Below are 16,343 nucleotides of genomic sequence, written 5' to 3'. Positions count from 1 at the left end.
GGCTGTTCAACTCAAGTCTTTGTGGAAACAAAACAGAACTGCTTTTGAGAAAGGATTTCAAGCAAGACAGACACGCACACAGAGGTGGTATAACTCAAGGTGTTTCCAGGAACTTCCTAGTCCATAGTGGGGGTGTCGGGGGTTGTTAAGGTCACTGTGGGTGGGCGCAACAAGTGTCTTCAGATGCAAGGGGTACACTGTGTTATTATTTAGCTCAGGGCCAGCTCCAGGTTTTGGAGGACTCTTGGGGAAGACACCCTCCATGGGCCCCCTCCCTCTCTGAGTCCACCTTCTTGCTACCTTTGCCTCCAGCTCCTCCTCCTCTTCCTCATCATGGCCACCACTCGCTTGCTGGACAGGCAGAGAGCCAAGGAGCAAGCAGGCCGCAGCATCTCCTGCTCTGCCTTCTTGCTACCTCTGTTGTCTGGGCCAGAGCGAGAGGCGGGGGGGGGGGGGCAAGCAGGCTGCAAGGGTGGAGAGGAAGAGCACCTCCATGGGGGCTCTTGCCAGCGGGCACGTGCCCAACCACGCCGACCTTTTAGCTGCCGGCGACCCAGTTCAAGATGTTGCTTATAACGCATCCATGCCTTAGACCTGAGGCCGCCATCTCCTTTCTGCTCAAGCCCCCCCATGATTGCTTAGTTCAGGAACGGCTGGCCTGCATTTCAAAGCCCCCTCCTCTGGTAGCCCACCCCAATTTTTAATCCAGGCACGGGGTTAAAACTGTGCCGTACGTTCACTCGTAAGAAAAATGATGTTGCTAGGAAGCTGCTGCAAAGCAAGGTGGGGCCTCGGGGGCTTTTTGGACAGGGGGTTTTCCCAGCTGTACCTGGAAACGCCAGGGAATGAATCTGGGCCCTTCTGCATGCCGGGCAGGAGTCCAGAGTTCGACAGGGATGCGGGAGTGCAAGCCCTTCTGCATAATCTGTTCATCACGCTTCTTTGGGGAGGGCTTCATTGTGACTTCTCTCTGATGGGGGATGGAATTTGCCCATCCTTGGAGGAAGCATGCAATACCCCTGTGAGCCTGGGCATGTCACAGAATCAGAGAATCGTAGGGCTGGGAGGGGCCTATGACGCCACCGAGTCCAACCCCCTGCTCAAGGCAGGAATCCAAGTCAGAGCATCCCTGACAGGTGGCTGTCCAGCTTCATCCTGAATGCCTCCAGTGTGGGGGAGCCCACCGCCTCCCTAGGTCATCGGTTCCATCGTCGTATTGCTCCAACAGTCAGGTGGTTATTCCTGATGTTCAACTGGAATCTGGCTTCCTGTAACTTGAGCCCATTATTCTGTGTCCTGCACTCTGGGATGATCGAGAAAAGATCCTGGCTTTCCTCTCTGTGACAACCTTTCGGGTACTTGAAGAGCGCTATCCTATCGCCCCGCAGTCAGTTCTTTCAGTCTGTCCTCATAGGGCTTTGTTTCCAGTCCCCTGATCATCTTCATTGCCTTCCTCTGAACCTTTTCCAGTTTGTCTGCATCCTCTTCAGGTTTGGTGCCTAGAACTGGACCCAGTACTCAAGATGAGGCCTAACCAGTGCTGAGTAGAGGGGAACTCGTACTTCACAGGATTTGGAAGCTATACTATTAATGCAGCCCAAAATAACATTTGCCTTTTTTGCAGCCACATCACATTGTTGGCTCATATTCAGCTGTCATCTTCCTTGTACCCCTCCGCCATGCATGTTCTGGAAAAGGCCCCTGAAGTTGCTCCTCTCTTCCCCCTTGCAACCTGTTGGCTCCCCTGCCTCTCGCTCTGGCCCAGACAATGGTGGTGGTGAGGGGGAGGAGCCGAAGATGACACGGCCTGCTTGTGTAACCCACTGGTATATTTTTAACCAATATTTGCTCCACTCAGTTGCTTCTCTCCCTCCGCTCCCCCTTCTCTCAGAAACACAGCTAGCCAACATCAGTCCCCTTTTTTCTGCAACGTCTTCAGCATTTTGCATGTACAAAAAAGGCCTGTGCTGCACCCCGAACGTCAGGGCAAGAAGACTGCAGCAGCTCCCTTCCCTTTTTCTTTCTTTCTCTCCTCCTTCTTGCCCTCCTTGCCTTTGGGGGATTCTCCTAGCTGCTGTCTCTGAAATCAGGCCGCCCTGAATTCCTTTCGCTGGGAGTCATCACTCCCTTTTAAGCCAGGGCTGCTTTGCATTAATTTATTTCTGAGTTTGTAAAACGTGCTTGATTTCTAAAAGCGAGAGGCACTGGGGGGCTGAAAACTCTGCCTGGATGAGGCGCTTCATCAGGGGCCTTGCTAGCCACTTACAAGATTCAGGGGCCAGGCCCATAGGACACAAATCTGCATATGCTAATTTATATGCAAATTTGGAAAGAATCGCTAGGACCTATTGAAATGTTGCGGGAGGCAAAGCCAGACAATTAACTGCTCATGCAAACCATCTCAAATAAAGTTGTACCATGACCCAAATCAGTAGAAACAGGGTTCTCCCCACCCCCTAATCTTAATTGCCATGCGGGGGGAAATAATTAGGGTGTTGCAGCATGTGAGAAGGGGAAAGTTAACCCTGAATTGCATGGATATTAAACTGAGAAAAAACCCTCCGTTGACACCGAGACACTCATGGGTCCAGGCCTAGCAGTGCCCTTGCGTACCACAATATGGAAACATCCCCCATCTCCACATCTCAGATTTGCGAGGGTTGCTTGTGATCGCTCAGTGACGAGAGACACACTTTCTGCACGTGCTCAGAGAAACTTACTTCGGAGCACTTTACATGCATCTGGGAACCCCCAGCATTGGAAGAAAAAAATGGTGCTGGGGCCAAGGCTTAGTGGCAAAGCTTGGTTCCAATGTACAATGACACACGTTAACCATTTTTCCATCTAGTGTGTCTTCTCCAGAAGTGGCTCTTACTTCAGGCAAAGGTGGATTTTGAGCATCGTTAAAGGCAGCACAGATAGAGCTGAACTATGGGGCCGAAAATGCCAGGATGTTCTCCTCCCAAAGCCCCATTGAAAGAAAAGAAAAAGACAGGACGGGCGGTAATGTTATTGAGAGCCAGAAAGTGTGGGTTAGTGGTTAGAGTGCTGGAATTAGAGTGCAGATGCTTGGGTTCAAATTCCCGCTCAGCCCCAAAGCTTACTGGATGATGGGGTAGCCACTTATGCACTGCCAAATAAATGTGCACACACATATGTATGTATGTATGTATATATATTGATGCAAATTTAGAAATTAGAATTTAAGGAGAAATACAGTCCTGTGACCAGGTGAGGTGTGTACCTGCTGCTCATCTGCTGTTCAGGTGTTGTTCAATGTGGATGAGCAAGTTTAAGTCCCTTGCAGTGCACTGCTCTCCTTTCTTAGGGTTCTTTCGCTTTAAATCGGACTTGGACTGGGCAGCCCAAAGGAATTTCAAAGAAACTGTGAAGTTGCTGCAGTACAATTTATCAAGAGAGTCAACTCTCTTGTGGTTAGATTAAGGAGAAAGGGATTTTAAAAAAAATAAAACCACACTGCATATGTTAATTGGCTCATGCTTGCAAGGATGTCTGTGTCATCATCTACAATGCTTTGTGAACTGGAACTGTTAAAGTAATCATCACTGTCTGTACTTTTTGCATTTCAATTTCCTCTGACAGCACAGTTTACAGTTTACATCCCACCCCCAATCCCAGTTTGTGTAAATAAATCTGCCAGTTTTTGGATAATGCTTTATGTGTCCATGAAAACTTATGCCAGAATATATTTGTTAGGTTGCAATCCTATGCATGTTTAGACCGAAAAAAGCCCTACAACTCCCAGCATTCCCCAGCCAGCATGGTTTTAGATAGAGGACGTATCTTGAGGAAAGGTGAAGTGGTTGCCTCAGGTGGTGAATTCTGGGTGCTGTTAAGGGCAGGGAGGAAGAGCAGGGGACAGGTCAAAGCCACAGGGTACAATCCAGCGGGACGTTTTCGTGCGCAGGCCCCGTCGAAATGACCTGGACGTGTGCAAGAATGCCGCCATGTTCTCGCACATCTCCTGTTCATTTTGACGGGGCTGATGCAGGAAAGCTTCCCCTCTGTTTATTAGAGGAAAGGGGAGGGAGCCATTTTGCTTTTGGATTTACCGCCTCAGGCACCAAAGTTATTTTGGCCAGGCCTCTGGAGGCAGCTTGGCTCACTGCAAATGTGGGCTTTCTGCTCACACGTGTTTGTGCGCATGCAATGCAGTTTGCGTTTGTCACGTTTTCAAATGCTTCTTTTCCCTCTCCTCAAAGGGGACGCTTTTCTGCCATAAATGCCAATCTCCTGAGGTAACATCAGAGACGTCAGAAGCTCAGCCCAGGCCTAATCTATTCGGCCTAGGCTGAAGGTCAGCCCTCACTGAAAGATTTCTCCACATCACCATCCCCAACCCAGGATAAAAAATCCCCCACAGCTGGCAAAGGCACAGGAAGGAAATATTCTCCATGATTTTGCTGCCAAGGGTTGTTTTTTGAAAAACAAGATTGCATTTCTGCAGAAATGCTGCAGAGAGAAGGATGGGCGGGAGGGGTGGGGGAGACGTCCTTTGTTAAGGAGGGGTATTTATTTTAGATTTCGGCTGAAATGCATTTCACAATGGGAAAACTCAGCTGCTGGCCACCAGCCAGATGTCAGAGATGATAAAATGTGTTTGTTTATCAATTAACGGAATGACTCACTCAGGAGAAAGAGAGTCATTGTCTTAAGACGTTTCTCCTCATGTACACGCTTAGAGGCAGAGAAGAGTGGCCCCCCTCTGGGGTGAGGCTTAAAGACCCCCATGTCCTCCCCGGACCATCAACCAAAGGAGACTGAACTCAGCATCCTTTTTCTGGGAGGGCAAGGGAGAGCGGGTGGTTTTTTGTGAAAGGGTGCATTGCTATGTGGTGTATGAGAGAACTGCACCTTTGCTGAGAGAACTGCACTGGCTGCCTATTCACTACCGGGGCAGGTTTAAGGTATTCGTACAAAGCCCTAAACAGCTTGGGACCAGGATACCTGAGCGAGCGCCTTCTCCCTATCAACCTGCCCGGTCCCTGAGGTCATCGGAGGGCGTGCCCATGGTGGTTCCACACGGGCCTATGGCCCGATTGGAGTCCACCCGGAGAAGAGCCTTCAGCGTGGCGGCCCCTTCCTGTGGAACTCCCTGCCTTTGAAGATCAGGCAGGCATCAACGTGGTGTTGTTTTCGGCACTTCCTGAAGACACTGCTATTTCAAGGGGCCTTCCCTGAGTGACCAGCCGCAGTTTATTAAATTCGGAATCTGTTCTTTTAAAATGTTTTAATTGTTTTGATTATGGGGTTTTATTCTTTTGTCGTTCACCGCTCTGAAATCTTTGATGTGGAGCAGTATATAAATATTGTAAATAAATATGCGGTGACTGTGATGCTGAGTTCTCAACTTCTGACTCTCTCTCTCTCTCTCTGTCACACACACACACACACACACACACACACACACACACACAGCTATGTTTCTCCTGCACATTCAGAGCAGCTGTTGCAGGAGGCAGCAAAGAGAAATAACCAGCTTTTCGTCTGGCTAGTCCAGTGGTCAGCAACCTCAAGCTGCAGGCTGAACCTGGCCTTCCTAGAGCTTCAGTCCGTCTCTCCCACGCTTGCTCTGGCCCCACCCCCTTTCCCCCGGCCGTCAGTCATCTGCCGATTGGTGGCTTCCCAGCTTTTGCGCAGTCCCCGCCAGCCTTCCAAAAGGTTGAAATGCCTCTCCTAAGGCTTAGTAAGAGCTGTAAAATATGCTGGGTTTTTTGTGGTTCTGGCTCCACCCCTTTTGCAGTTGGCCACGCCCACCACTGGACTGCGGCCCCCGAGAGCTTTTCAGAAATGCAGTTCGGCCCTCAAACTGAAAGAGGTTCCTCAACCTTGGTCTAGTCCAACCCCCTGCTTGACAGAAGCTTCCAGTTCCGTTTTTCACTAACTGCAGTTTAGCATTCTGTCCGAACTGTGGTTAGTCTTAACTATGGTTTACTGAAACAAGACAGGTTCATTTGCATAATGCTAAATGCTGGATGGGGCATGCTGGGAGTTGGAGTCCAGCACATCTGGATGGGAAGGCACCAGACAGGTTTGGAAAAACGGTGAGTAAGGGGAGACATGATGTTGTTGTTGTTCAGTCGTTCAGTCGTGTCCGACTCTTCGTGACCCCATGGACCATAGCACGCCAGGCCTTCCTGTCCTGCGCTCTCTCCCGGAGCATGCTCAAGTTCATATTCATTGCATCCGTGATGCTATCTAGCCATCTCATCCTCTGCCGTCCCCTTCTCCTTTTGCCTTCAGTCTTTCCCAGCATCAGGGTCTTTTCCAGGGAGTTTTCTCTTCGCATTAGGTGGCCAAAATATTTGAGCTTCAGCTTCAGTATCTGTCCTTCCAATGAGCACTCAGGGTTGATTTCCTTTAGGATGGACTGATTTGACCTCCTTGCAGTCCAGGGCACTCGTAAGAGTCTTCTCCAGCACCACAGTTCGAAAGCATCAATTCTTCGGCGCTCAGCCTTCCTTATAGTCCAGCTCTCACAGCCATACATTACTACTGGGAAAACCATAGCTTTGATTAGACGGACCTTTGTCGGCAAGGTGATGTCTCTGCTTCTTACTATGCTGTCTAGGTTGGCCATAGCTTTCCTCCCAAGGAGCAAGCGTCTTTTAATTTCATGGCTACAGTCACCGTCTGCGGTGATCTTGGAACCCAAGAAAGTAAAATCTGTCACTGCTTCCATTTCTTGGAATGAATCAGAGGTCGGAATTAAGATTGCTGGGAGAATTATCAACAACCTCCGATATGCAGACGATACCACCCTAATGGCAGAAAGCGAAGAGGATCTCAAGAGCCTCTTGTTGAGGGTGAAAGAGGAGAGTGCAAAAGCTGGTTTGAAACTCAACATTAAAAAAACTAAGATCATGGCATCTGGCCCCATCACTTCCTGGCATATGGAGACATGATAGAGGTGTACAAAATTAGGCATGGCCTAATGTGGATCGGGAGGCATTTTTCTCTTTCTCTCATAATACTAGAGCCCAACGGGGTCATCTCATGAGGCTGATTGGTGGGAGATTCAGGAGAGAAAAAAGGAAGGACGTCTTCACACCGTGCAGAGTTAAACTATGGAATTCACTACCACAAGATGTGGTGACGACCACCAATTTGGATGGCTTTCAAAGGGGGTTGGACAAATTCCTGGAGGAGAAGACTACCAATGGCTACTAGTTCTGATGGCTTTATGCTACCTCCGGTATCAGAGATAGCATGCCTGTGTACACCAGTTGCTGGGGAACATGGGCAGGGGGTGCATGCCTGTCCTGCTTCTGGGTTTCCGGTGGACAGCTGGTTGGCCACTGCATGAACAGAATGCTGGACTAGACGGACCCTTGGTCTGATCCAGCAGGGCTCTTCTGATGTTCTTATAAAGCTGCTATCAACTGTCTAGGCTGAACTAAACTCCTGTAGGCCCTGGAATGGTTGCCCTGGGGTTCCTAGGTGGAAAACGTGCCAGCAACCCAGAATACATCTTGAAGTGTGATGGATCCCAAAGGGGTCCCCTCTCTCTTCCTGCACTAATCCACAAGGACTCGCACCTCTTTTACCTCCTAGGATGGGCCTCTTCTGTTTTCCTACCTACTCTTTGTTTTTCAGGCTTCCAGTTGTTCTTTTCTTCCCATCCCTAGCCTGTCAGGTGGTCCGCAAATCCAGGATTTGGACAGCATTCAAAGGAAAATCTGCTCCTTTTTTCTTCCACTTTATTTCCATTTCGCTTAAGTTTCTTCCTTCCTTCGCTTCCCCAGTTCAGTTCCCTCTATTCCCCCAGGCCACCCTGCACAGGGACCAGTTTTGTATGTTGATGTCGCAAAGGACACAAAGGTTAGGTCTCCTCAGTAGGTCTCGTCAGTAACGACTCAATGCATTTGTGGGGCAGTGGGCAGCTATCACAGTGAAAGCAACATAAAGCCTTGTGGCACCTTAAAGACTAAGAATTTTATGATGGCATAAGCTTTCACAGACTACAGTCAATTTCGTTAGATGTTATCCTGAGCTACAGGTATATATACAGATTGGGGACTGAGGGGTGAATGATAAACAGTGAGGTTAGCAGGAAATGAAATGCAGAAAGTACAGACAGTGACAATTACATAATTAACAGTGCTGTTTACAATCCCCCCTAAACATACACACACTCCACACTGAACCATGTGTCTATACATGTCACTTAGGATAATACTTCATGCTTCTGATGAAATGCACTGCAGTCTGCAAAAGCGTATTTTCCCCCCTGGCAAAGGTGAAGTGCAGGCTGAAGGGGCAGGATTGCAGCTTGAGATCGATAGGCATATGGTCAAGGAACACCTAATTACTTTGAATGAGTTCAAATCTCCAGGGCCAGATGAACTGCACCCTAGAGTAATAAAGAAACTGGCAGAAGAACTCTCAGAACCGCTGTCTATTCTCTTTGAGAAATCATGGAGGACGGGGGAAGTGCCAGATGACTGGAGGAGGGCTAATGTTGTCCCTATCTTCAAAAAGGGTAAAAAGGAGGAACCTGGGAACTACAGACCAGTCAGTCTGACATCAATCCCTGGGAAAATTCTGGAGTAGATGATAAAGCAATCCACCTGGAAGCACCTTGAAAACAATGCCGTGTTGATTACTCGAAGCCAACATGGATTTGTCAAAAACAAGTCCTGCCAGACAAATCTGATCTCATTTTTTGATCAAGTAACCTCCCTTGTAGACTGTGGGAATGCTGTAGACATCATATACCTCGACTTCAGCAAAGCTTTCGACAAAGTGCCCCATGAGATCCTGATGAGCAAACTAGCTCAAAGTGGGCTAGATGAAACAACGATCCGGTGGATCCACAGTTGGCTACAGAATCGGACTCAAAGAGTGCTTCTCAATGGGACCTTCTCAAGCTGGGGAGAGGTAACGAGTGGGGTACCGCAGGGCTCAGTCCTGGGCCCAGTGCTCTTCAACATTTTTATTAATGACTCGGAGGAGGAGGTGCAGGGAATGCTGATCAGATTTGCAGATGACACCGAATTGGACGGGATAGTTTGGAAGACAGAAACAAAATTCAAAGTGATCTGGATAGACTGGAGCGCTGGGCAGAAAACAACAGAATGACATGTAATAGGGATAAATGCCAAGTTCTGCACCTAGGAAAAAGAAACCAAATGCACAGTTACAAGATGGGGATACGTGGCTCAACAACACTACAAGCGAGAAAGATCTTGGAATTATTGTCAATCACAAGCTGAATATGAGCCAACAATGTGATGTGGCTGCAAAAAAGGCAAATGCTCTTTTGGGCTGCATTAATAGAAGCATAGCTTCCAGATCCCAGGAAGTACTAGTTCCCCTCTACTCAGCACTGGTTAGGCCTCATCTGGAGTACTGTGTCCAGTTCTGGGCACCACACTTTAAGAAGGATGCAGGCAAACTGGAGAGGGTTCAGAGGAGGGCAACAAAGATGATCAGGGGGCTGGGAACAAAGCCCTATGAAGAGAGGCTGAAAGAACTGGGCATGTTTAGCCTTGAGAAGAGAAGGCTGAGGGGAGATATGATAGCACTCTTCAAGTACTTGAAAGGTTGTCACAGAGAGGAAGGCCAGGATCTCTTCTTGATCATCCCAGAGTGCAGGACACGGAATAATGGGCTCAAGATACAGGAAGCCAGATTCTGGCTGAACATCAGGAAAAACTTCCTGACTGTTAGAGCAATATGACAATGGAACCAATTACCTGGGGAGGTGGTGGGCTCTCCCACACTGGAGGCCTTCAAGACGAGGCTGGACAGCCATCTGTCGGGGATGCTCTGACTTGGATTCCTGCATTGAGCAGGGGGTTGGACTCGATGGCCTTGTAAGCCCCTTCCAACCCTACTATTCTATGATTCTATGATGATATACCATAATAAATTCCTTCGTCTTTAAGGTGCCGCAAGACTATCATTTTTTTGCTGCAACAGGCTAACACTGCAGGCTGACCCCTGTGGAAATTAGTCAAAAGTGTTGCACTGCGTTGTTCTTCCACTGTTCAAGCTCAGAAGTATCTGCAACTCTCTGTGTCTGTCTTCATGGCGCAAATATTTTCCTTTTGCCACTCTGTCTACACATAGATGAGTTTTCTTGGTCAGGGCAAGTGACTTCACCTCCCCTGCTCCCCGCAAAGAAAGAACTTTGATTTCTAATTATCCATTTGCTTCCCCACCTCCCTGAATCAGGTCTGATAAAATCTGCCCCATCTGGGGCGTGTTGCATCTGACATGTGTCGAAAGGAAGAATCTTTGCCACATTCCTCCAGCCCCGAAGAACAGTTTGTTTCCCCTTGAAATGTGGTGCCTTGCAGAAGACGTTAATCAACGCGGAGTCTGCAGAATTCCACGTTGACAGATTATTAAAAATTATAGGCTTGGCTTGCTTTTAGGCGAAGGAAAGTCCAGACCAAATACGGATTTTGCATTTTTAACTTTTGATTTCCTCTCCTGTTGGATCAAGTCAAAGGGAAACAGAGGATGGTGTGCCCCAGATTAAATTGGGACTAGATGCATGCACCCCAGCCCCTCAAGGAAATGTATTTATTATTTTTGTTCCTCGTTGGCAAAATAGAGGTTAAAGTAGAACGAGAGGATAAATGATACGTGACCTGTGACTTCAAAGGAACAGATGTTTAGTGGGGGAAAGGATAGATTTGATTTGAAGGTTTGGTGCAGCAGTGTGCAAGATTTCAGACTGCATAGATCTCCTCATCAACCAGCATGGAAAGGGTGGGCAAGATTTCGTATCAAACAGGCCTACGCAACACCAGGCTAAATGCAACCTACTAGCTATGGATGTTCTCCCATCAACAGCTCTGTCAGCTTGTTTTTTTGATGCTTCTCAGAGATTGCAAAACAAGGAGGGGAGGGCCAATGAAGCCTCTGGTGGGCCACTGGCCGGAAACAGCGCGAGCTAGTTTACGAGTGCCTGGAAATGTTTGTGTTGCTGCTTATGAGGGAGAGTTTATTTCCACAGCTGACAACCCCCCCCCCCCGATAGCAGGTTTAAAAGGGGGCTTTTTTCTTTCTTTCTTTCTTTTTTTGCAAAGCTGAACAGCAAAAGCCTGAAAATACTGAACATTCCTTTGGCAAAGACCCGTACGCTGCACACAGCAGCATAGTTTGGAACGGAGTGTTGGAACGGAGCTGAGGAGGCCTGGAGTAAGACAGGCCCGTTTAAAGGCTCCAGGGTCTGAAGCTCTAAGTTAAGAGAGGGCCGATCAGGCTGTAAGATTTCGCAGACATCTGCTACCCTTCCACATAGGGCAGGGGCAGAGAATGTCTTTCAGCCTGGCTCACAAATTCAATTTTGGGGAAGTTCTCTGGGGCTGCATTCCAGCATGGGTGTGGCCAAAGGCAAAGGAGGCGGAGCATGTCGTAGCTTTACGCTCTTACTGCCTGAAAGGATGCCTTCGGAGAGGCATTTCAACCTTTTAGAATGGGGGGAAAGCCAGCAAAGCACCATATGATTGGTGGCTAGGTTTGGGTCCTGTTTTTTCCCTGGAACTCTGACATCCATCAACTGGATCCAGGTGCAAAATAGTGGCTTGGGGGACAAACATATTCTTTGATTTAAGGAACAAGGCAAGAGTGCCTCTGAGCATGTGCTCAGCACAGGCATTTTAGTAGCAGAACTGAGCTCAGAGTCTTGTTGCATCAAAATCCACTCCGGCTTCCCCGCTCTACCTCTCGGCTCCAGCTCTAGCTTTAATTTCAGCACCCTAATTTAGAAGGGGAAAACATAGTTTTTGTTGTTACTGTTGTTAAACAATTAGATAGCAGAAGCCCTTGGTGATCTACCGGAAATCACTGAGAGATCTACCAGTAGGTCTACTTTCTGCCCACCCTAAGAATTAGCATATGCATATTTATGCAAATTGTTGTCCACTTTTGTCTTCTTTTTTGGCAAAGCATAAATGGCCACCTTAATTGGCATTTCCTGCCTCCCCTTAGGTATTGAATATACATTTTATTTATCGGTTACTGTAGCATTGTTATCATTGGATCATTCTTTCTCATGTCGTTGTGATGGCTGTTTGTGACGTTATTCTTTTTCTTTCGCTATGCAATTATTAGCAGCGTTCGGCTTCCTTTTGGAAGAAAAGCAGGGTTCAAACACGGAAATGGAAGGAAATTTCATAGACAGGGGGTGTCTTTCAGTGGCCGTGATAGATGAAAATGCATATTCAGAGGGGGATACCTGTTTCTTAGGATTAATAGTAGAGGAAGATATGAACAGTTGAACAAATGTGCAGCTGCTGTGAAAAAAGGCAAACTCCATGTTAGGTATAATTAGACGAGGGACTGAGAATAAAACTGCCAATATCGTACTGCCCCTATACAAATCTATGGTGCGGCCACACTTGGAATACTGTATACAGTTCTGGTCACCACACCTAAAAAAAGATACTGTAGAGCTGGAAAAGGTGCAGAAAAGGGCAACTAAAATGAGCAAGGGGCTGGAGCATCTCCCCCGAGAGGGAAGGTTACAACAGCTGGGATTGTTTCACTTGGAAAAAAGGAGGGTAAGGGGAGACATGAGTGAGGTCTACAAAATTATGCCTGGTGTGGAGAATGTGGAGGGGGAGGCATTTTTCTCCCGCTCTCAAAATACTAGAACCTGGGGTCATCCCATGAAGCTCACTGGTGGGAGATTCAGGACAGATACCAGGAAGGGCTTCTTCACACAGTGCAGAGGTAAACTATGGAATTCACTACCACAGGAAGTAGTGATGGCCACCAGTTTGGATGGCTTTAAAAGGGGGTTAGACAAAGTCCTGGAGGAAAAGGCTATTGATGGCTACTAGTCTTGATGGCTATATGCTACCTTCAGTACCAGAGGCAGTGAGCTCATGTACACCAGTTGCTGGGGAACATGGGCAGGAGGGTGCTGTTGTGCTCATGCCCTGCTTGTGGATTCCCGATCGACAGCTGTTTGGCCACTGTGTGAACAGAATGCTGGACTAGATGGGCCCTTGGTCTGATCCAGCAGGGCTCTTCTGATGTTATGACCATCAACAAAATGGAGCAATGTGGGGTGTTCCTGTTCAGGGTGCCAGCCAGGCCCTTTTCCACAATACTCCATTCCAAACCGCCCCCACAACAGTCAGCGTTCTGCACCCACTGAGCATGCTCAGCCCTCCTTAGGCTTAAAAAAAAAAAATCCCTCCTCCGTCAAGGTGTTCCCCCCCACACCAAAGACTTCTTCTTTTTCTGTCCTTCAACAAGCTTTGGGTCCCCCCCCCCAAGTCTGCTGATGCCTCTCTCTTGTGCGTTGACGGTGCTGTTTTTTGTGAATGAGTTTGCTCCAATAACATAAAGGATATTCCCATCATGCCTTGCTGCATTTGGCCTCTTGTTGGTGGGCACAGCTGCTGTGCTAGATGGACTGCGAGTCTGAGTCAACAGCGTAAGGTTAGGTTTTTAAGTAAACAACTGCTCTTATCAGGAAGGAAAATGTTGAAACAGGGTGAGAAATTGCTCTGACCCTCCCTGCAAAAGGAGAGAGGGAGAGAGTGAAACACACACAGAGCTGGTTGAGATCCATTCCTTGTGGCTCGGCCTGTTTGCCAAGCTCTTACACCTTTTCCCTCACCCTCTCCAGGTCCTTAAATTGTCTCCTTTCTCTGCCGCACTGCACTTTGCTTTCTAACTCCAGGGAAAAATCAACTCGACCTGATTTGTGGGGGGAAAGATGTTTTCCCTGAGGATGCAATGCAGAGGGCCAGACATGGTTTAGTGCTGTGCGCTAGGGGATTGCGGTTATCAGTACCGCGGCATGCCAAGAAGCCATGGCGATGAACAGTGATGGATCGATTCATTAATCATGGGTTTAAAATGTGTGGCATTTTAATGAGAGCTCTCTTTCTCTTTCTTTCCTCCCCGGCGCATTTGTGCTTAACACCTTCATAATCTCTTTCATGCATCTGATTAAAGAGGCGGCCGAGAAAATGCTCTTTAAACTTTTAATTCTCCTCCCCACCACCACCACCTTCATCTGGGTAAATGTGTGGGAAATGTGCAAAGATTAGGGGCCCAATCCACTGGGACGTTCTCCTGCTGAAATGAATGGGAGACGCGAAACAGCTGCGCTACTGTGAATGTCCCAATTCATTGTGCGCCGTGCAATCCGATATGTGTTTCATTTCATTTCCTGTATTTCTATAGTGCCCCATAGCCGAAGCTCTCTGGGCAGTTCACAATTTTTTAAAAAAAACCACATTAAAAATGCATTATATTTTTGATGTAAATGGTTTTGCATTTTGTATAAATAGATAGCACACACAGACATCATATATCTAAAAACAATTCTTCAACAATCCACCAAAGACAATCCAGGACCTGATTAAAACCTCCTTATATGCTGCCAAATGCCAGAGAAAAGACATCAGTTTTAGCCTGGCACCCAAAAGATAACAATATTGGCACCAGGCGGGCCTCATTGAGCATATAATTCCAGAATTAGGGGGGCCACCACCAAAAAGGCCATCTCTCTTGTTGCCACTCTCCGAGGCTCTCTCCCTCCGAGCCTTAGATGCTGATCATAGCATTGACTCAGAAAGAAGTCCCTCAGAATTCAGTGGGTTTTACTCCCATGTAAGCATGCATAGGATTGCAGCTTCTTAGTCACTACACCACTTCTGTATTCCACCTGCCCCCCCCCCCCACACACACACACTTTTCTTCTGTGAAAAAGGCAAATTCCATGTTAGGCATAATTAGGAAAAGAATTGAGAAGGAAACTGCCAAGATCATACTGCCCTTATACAAATCTATGGTGCGACCACACCTGGAATACTGTGCACGGTTCTCGCCACCGCACCTAAAAAGGGATATTGTAGAGCTGGAACAAGTGCAGAAAAGGGCAACTAAAATGATCAAGGGGCTGCAGCATCTCCCCTGTGAGGGAAGGTTTCAGCAGTTGGGATTGTTTAGCTTAGGAAAAAGGCGAGTGAGGGGAGACATGATAGAGGCGTATGACATTTTGCAGGGTGTAGAGAAATTATGGGTGGACAGGGAGACATTTTTCTCCCTTTCTCATAATACTAAGAACCCAGGGTCAGTCATCCCATGAAACTGATTGGTGGGAGATTCAGAACAGAGAAAAGCAAGGACACAGCACATAGTTAAACTATGGAATTCACTTCCACAAGATGTAGTGATGGCCTCCAACTTGGATGGCTTTAAATGGAGCTTAGACAGATTCCTGGAGAAGGCTGTCAATGGCTACTAGTCCTGATGGCTATGTGCTACCTCCAGTACCAGAAGCAGGATGGCTGTGTACACCAGTTGCTGGGGAACATGGGCAGGAACATGGGCTGTTGCACTCCTGTCCTGCTTGTGAGTTTCCCGTGGGCAGCTGGTTGTCCGCTGTATGAATAGAATGCTGGACTACATGGACCTTGGTCTGATCCAGCACAATTCTTCTTATGTTCTTTCCGTTCTTAACTTGAAAAATAAAAAAAGTTAGTTACTCAAGAGTTACAAAGCTGCAGCTGCTGATACATGCAAAGATTATTTATGAAGATATCTTCCGCACACAATATCCTGAAGGCTTATGACATATCCCTTAATTGCATTTTATCTTTACAACAACCCTGTGAGGGTGGTCTAGTAAAAAAAAAAAAAAAAAGCGGAGGGGGGCTCAAAGGCCACCCAGTGTGACGCTTAGCTGTGCTGTAGGGATTTGAACGTGGGGGTTCTCACTTCTGAATCCAACACCCTATCGGCTCTCCAGCATTATGACTTAAACTGATAATAACACAGTGCTGAATAGGGAAGCCACAGTTTCACACACACACAAAAGAACATTACGCCCAAATACCATCCAGCAAGAATTAATCTTTAAAATGCGCGGTTGTTTAGGAACTGAAACTACTTGTGGAATGAAACACCCATTTCTGAAAATGCACAGTTCTTTAAATTGAAAAGTGTTTGGATGTTTTCTTACAACTCCACCTTTTGGAAGCCGTATATCCCTTCCTTATCTGGACTGGCCTTCCGTGTCTAGCGTAGGAGAACTGGCAAAGTGGGTTATGTTACAGGAGCAGTGATTACCTTTTCAAAGGAGAGCTGTTGGGAGTGACGTCTACCTAGCAGCGCTTTCTGGTCTGACTCCTAATTTCACATATTTGGGAGAGTTGGCTTTGGATTCTTCGTGGTGTGGAGGTGTGCGGGAAATGCAATCTGTGCATGCTCAGAGTCCCTTTGGGGGATTAATATTGCTTAACATGCCACAGTCTTTGGGCCTGGCATTCAAAGCAAGCACCTGAGAACGTAAGAACAGCCCTGCTGGATCAGTCCAAGGGTCCATCTAGTCTTGACCGCAA

The sequence above is a fragment of the Heloderma suspectum genome, chromosome 17, assembly GCF_057233095.1.
Source record: "Heloderma suspectum isolate Gila_16-S chromosome 17, 16-S_ref, whole genome shotgun sequence".
Classification (NCBI taxonomy): Eukaryota; Metazoa; Chordata; class Lepidosauria; order Squamata; family Helodermatidae; genus Heloderma; species Heloderma suspectum.
Note: the sequence above shows the minus strand (reverse complement) of the source record.